Source organism: Urocitellus parryii, chromosome 2 (genome assembly GCF_045843805.1).
Source record: "Urocitellus parryii isolate mUroPar1 chromosome 2, mUroPar1.hap1, whole genome shotgun sequence".
NCBI lineage: Eukaryota > Metazoa > Chordata > Mammalia > Rodentia > Sciuridae > Urocitellus > Urocitellus parryii.
In genome coordinates this window covers 89,893,082-89,898,847 of record NC_135532.1, presented here as the reverse complement: position 1 = coordinate 89,898,847, position 5,766 = coordinate 89,893,082, and the positions used below count along the sequence as shown (strand labels likewise).

The 5,766-nt window shown below is 34.7% G+C and overlaps 1 pseudogene; it reads right to left on the bottom strand.

The window, feature by feature from the left end:
- Positions 1 to 1,041: 1,041 nt before the first annotated feature.
- Positions 1,042 to 1,344, bottom strand: LOC113178413 (calmodulin-A pseudogene; annotated as a pseudogene).
- Between the last annotated feature and the right edge of the window lie 4,422 nt (positions 1,345 to 5,766).

Genomic DNA, 5,766 nt, shown 5'->3' with positions numbered 1-5,766 from the left:
CCATATGAGTTATGACTGGCTATTAAAGCAGCAGTTGCTATAATAAAAAATTAAACTTATGGAAAATCTCCACAAAAAAAAAAATTAACAATTTAATACCAGAACTATACAGCTACTTTTCACATTTTTTCTTCCTGCCACATAATTTAACCATGTGCTTGAATCAGATTTTAAATAAGGTCTATACATTATAATAGGTGGCTATGTCTTTTATTATTTTTTAATCTATGGATTTTCTCTTCACTCAATTTTTTATTATAATTTTTATTGGAAAAAAAATATACAACTTGGAATGGATTTGAGGCAAATTGTGCCATAAACAGATTTTCTTTAAGTGGCTAAACAAAGTTTAAAAAGGAAGTAATGATAAAAGAAAATGTTTCTGGTACAAAACCAGCAGTACAAAAAATAATGTATGAATACCTAGATAATATACCCGTTTTGCAATAGTGCAACTTTTAAGTACATATTGTTGACTGTCCATAGTCCACGCAGAGTTACAACTCCACACTTCAACAACAACATGTGACAATTCCTAAAGAAAACTACTTTTAAAAAAAGGTATAACCCAAGGCTGAAGTTGTGGCTCAAGTGGTAGAGCACTTGCCTGACATGTGTGAGGCACTAGGTTCGATCCTCATCACCACATAAAAGTAAAATAAAGATATTGTGTCTACCTAAAAAAGAGAAAAATAAGTATTAAAACAATTTTAAAAAGGCATAACCCAATTTGACCAACTCCATCTTAAGTTTGGATGTGCACAAGGGCTTAGATATATCCAGAGTAAGCCACATGCAACATGTTATTTGATCAATTTTCTAAAATAAGGTTTCAGGACAACAACAGTAAGAAAAGGGAAGAAAACATGGAGAAATGAAGTCCTAATTATTATACATGCATATTTTTTGACAGTAGTGGGAAACTCTTACAGATAAGTTACAAAGAAAGGCAAATAAATGATTTAATACAAGAAATTTAATACATTCTGTACAATGTCTTCACTTTGCTGTCATCATTTGTACAAATTCTTCATAGTTTATTTAACCGTCACCATCAATGTCTACTTCCCCGATCATTTCATCAACCCCTTCATCTGTTAACTTCTCTCCAAGGTTTGTCATCACATGGTGAAGCTCTGCTGCATTAATATAGCCATTGCCGTCCTTATCAAATACACAGAGTGCTTCTCTAATTTCTTCTTCACTGTCTGCATCTTTCATTTTCCTTGCCATCATTGTCAAAAGAAATTCAGGGAAGTCAATTGTGCCAATACCATCAGCATCTACTTCATTAATAATGTCCTGTAACTCTGCTTCTGTGGGATTCTGCCCAAGAGACCACATTACAGTTGCCAATTCCTTTGTTGTTATAGTCCCATTCCCATCCTTGTCAAATAGCGGAAAAGCTTCTTTGAATTCTGTAGTCTGCACTTTAGTCAGTTGGTCAGCCACGCTGCAAACACTTCCGGTTTCTGAGACCTGACCACAAAACCACTGGGCTCACTAGCACTCTCAGACTTCACTCAATTTTTTACTAGCATTTTCTTTTTAAATTTGGAAACTCAATTGTTTATCATACAGTGTTGCATCCCTGTAGTGTCATCTGATACAATTACTCTGCACTTATATTTCCTGGAAATTGGCACAGTGAGGATCAATACAACTTTCTGCTGTGATGGAAACATTTTATACACCACCCAATACTTTATCCACTACCTATTTACATATGGCCATTGGACATTTGGAACTGTTACTCATACGACCAAGGTACTAATTTCTTTTTATTTCATTGTAATTCACTAATTTCCATTTAATTAGCAATAGATGGCAGGCAGCTACAATATTAAAAAGCATAATTCTCAAATCTTGATCAGATTCTGAGCAGATGTTTTTGACTTTCATTTTGTTTTTGTTTTTTTTTTCTTTTCTTTTTTTTAAATGTTTAGTTTTTAGTTGTAGATGAACACAATACTTTTTTAAAAAAGAAATTACTATTTTTATGTGGTGCTGAGGATCAAACACAGGGCTGCACATGTGCTAGGTGAGCGTTCTACTGCTAAGCCACAATCCTAGCCCTCATTTTTGGTTTCTGACATGATTACTTAATATGCAATGTTGTATACTTTTCAGGAAGAACATACTCTCTCTGCATCTCAACATTGATGATCACTTCTTAATCCATTAATTCTTTACAACTTCCAAAATTTGGTCATTTTGGAAAATATGAACATATATAACAATAGATGGAATTATATAATGAACTCCATGTACATTGATCCTCTTCCACCTGTTGCTTCAGTTATAGCCCCACTCAATTTCCTTCCCTCCTGTATCATTAAGACAAATTCCAGATGTATAATTTTATGCATAAATATCAGGATTTCTGAAACCTAAGGGGTATTTTAAAGTGAGCATAATCTTCATGATCACACCCAAGAAAAAAGTCAACTTTAATTTACTAGTTCTCAAATTGTCCCTTCTTTAAGCACTTGGTTTCCTCTCCAGTTGGCGGTTTGACAATACGATCTTCTTTACATTTCCCAACCTAGACTCGGTGCCCATCATTTCTCCACAGTTTGCTATCTTTTCTTTACATCACCTTAGAGGATATATAAGATCAACATGATTTCTCAGTGGTGATATGTTCATTTTGTTAGAGGAGTGTTTGCCAGGTGTTTGCCACTCTAAAATTACATTTTTTCCCTTCTCATAATTTATTCTTCAATGGAGTCCCTGAGTCCAGCTCACTCCCAGAAGTGGGGTATGGGATTAAGTTGCAACTGGAAATACCACAGTAAAAATCTCCATATTGTAGGCTATTGTTTATGCTTACTTGCTGTTGTAAACTTCCAAAATCTCTCCAGCTCACCCCAACAGAAGTTTGTTTCTAGTTTACACTGCTGGATGATGCAAATCAGGCTAATCTTGTGGGGAATCCACCTCCAACAGTGATATAGGGAACCATCTTTTAGTTTGCTTTAGAGGGTTTTTGTTGTTTTGATACTATAAGTTGAACCAGGGGTGCTCTACCACTGAACTACATCCTCGGTCTTTTTTTTGAAGGTTTTAAAGTTCTTAATTGCAACACTTAAGCATAGGAGAAAACTTGGAAGATGTGAAGGAACAATTTTTGACTAAGACTGGAAATGGCTTAGGATATTTCTATCCAGATCTTACTGGCTTCAACCTCACTATGTGGTTCCAGTCTAATTGCAAGGGAAGCTGGGAAATAGTCTTCCTGTATGCTCAAAGAAATTGGATGAACATTAGGCATTTTAAAAAAAATATTACATTTCAAAGGATATACTCCTATGTACAAGTGTTTTGCAGAAGAACTTTAATATTCCGTATTTCTACCAACAGAACAAAACTACTCAGCAAAAAATTCTTGCTTTTCTGAAGCCCAACTGACCAGATTCCTGTGTCAAATGGTTCTCATTTTCTCCCAATGCTTGTGTTAAATTAGGAAAGACCAGGAAAGTGAGCAGCCTTTATATTGCTGGATACACTTGACAGAAAGATGACTGAAGGTAGACATGGCATGTACAGGGGCTTCCAGGTGACATCCTGCTTTGTACTACAAAAACCAGAATATCTGCAGTGGACTTTCTAAAAATACAGAATCAACTAAATCTAGGCTAATATAAAAGAAAAATGGTCAATCTTAAACCAATTACAAATATTAGAGAAAATAAACCGTGCTCTTCTGATTGCCTACGTGAATGCTATAAAATCGTATTTGTAACGTTTTACCTTAAAGAGATCCTACTTTTCTGCTTTATACCTATTGATAGGACTCCATATAAGATTTTATTTAGAAAACGAATTCCATTGCCAATAAGTTTCAAAACAGTGTTCTAGTACATAAATTTGTGCCGCCTTCAATTATGGTTTTGACTTTTTAAATATTTAACTCATATACTAGAGCACCCGTTAGAGTGTGCAGTTCAAGCCAGGTGTGGTGGTGCACTCTTATAATCCCAGTGGCTCAGGAGGCTGAGGCAGGAGGATTGCCAAATTCAAAGCCAGCCTCAGCAACTTAGCAAGGCCCTAAGCAACTTACACCCTGTCTCAAAATAAAAAATAAGGGGACTATAGCTCAGTGGTAGAGCTCCTGCCTTGCACTCGTAAAACACTGGGTTTGATCCTCAGCACCACAGAATAATAAATATATTGTGTTCATCTATAACTAAAAATTATTTTAAAAATAACAATCATTTATTATTTTTAAAAAATAAAATGGGCTGGGGATGTGGCTTAGTGGTTAAGTGCCCTTAGGTTCAATCCCTGGTACCATAAAATAAATCATGAAGTGTGCAATTCAATAGCTTCTAGTACACTGACAAACTTATACATCAATTACCACTAATTCCTATTTATCTCACTTTTTATTTAGAAAAATGAAAGTATAATTTTCATTCAATAAATATTTGATCCTTATGTAGTTTTTTTGCAGAAGATGAAATCCATTATTTTAGATGATGATAGCAATTTATTAGCCAAATAACCAGTTTTCACACAGTTTCAATAATGGCAGCAATGTCCTTGAACCATCTGTAGAAATTCTGGAAAGAAAGGGGAAAATATTAATTTTGTTTTTAGAGAATATTTAAGTAGTTCCTTTAATTACATCTGACTACTAGGGGCTGTCTAACATTGTTTACATTTTAATGTTACATACTCAACTAATAAAGACAGCTGTGAAACAAACAAGTGGAACTAGTTACTACACAAAAAAATATTATTGTAGAATCAGATCAGTTTACTACTAAACTTTTTTTAGAAAGCAGGAGAAAGTTTACGAAGATCACACCAGAAAGATTTATTAAATACCCAATACTATCCTAGACACTTAAGATAAAAACAAAATTGACAGATTCATTATGGGTCCCTAACCATTTTCAACCATTTCAGGGTCACAGGGGCTATTTTAAGATTGAGTTCAATTTCAATAAAAGAGACCCAACATTGACAATATCTTAAATGGTAGAAGTTTATTTCTCTATCATTTAAAAAAAATGGTTGTGGTTTGGTTGATCTTCTGTAGGATTCTCTTTTAAAAAATCGCAGTTAGGATCAAATTCTGTTTTCCTTTTTCTTCAGTACCTGCTAGAAACCTGGGAGGCAAATGTGAAACATAACTGCAGCAACTGGATACCCTCTGATTTACACATTTGCATTTTCATTATTATCTTGGCCTTAATTTTCTATTTTATTACTTGAGTATTTATTTGAACTTATATGAAAATGTCATAAAACATAATAAATTGTGACTATTCTTTAAAAATACATATTGATGGTCAAAATTGCTGCTAACAAAAGCCCAAAGATGTGGCTGGGGATGTAGCTTAATGGTAGAGCTATCATATGCCAAGGCTCTAGGTTCAATTCCTAGCACCAATAGGGAATGGGGGATGGAGGGAAGAAGCTGAAAGACTGTTCCTTAGCTCTGTTATGTATTTGCCTGGTTACCTTTAGACCACATAAAGAATGTCTTAAAAACAGCTGTCCCCTCCTGGCAGCATTGGAGGCTGAGGCAGGAGGATCACAAATTCAAAGATAGCCTCCACAACTTAGTGAGGACCTAAGCAGCTTAGTGAGACTCTGTCTCAAAAAAAATAAATAACAAGAAGGGATGGGGATGTGGCTTAATGGTTAACATTCCTGTGTATAATACTCAGTACCAAAATAAATAAATTTGTCCCCTAAATAAAATGTATATATACCTACACCCTAGTGGTCCCACAGTATTCATGGGGGATTGGT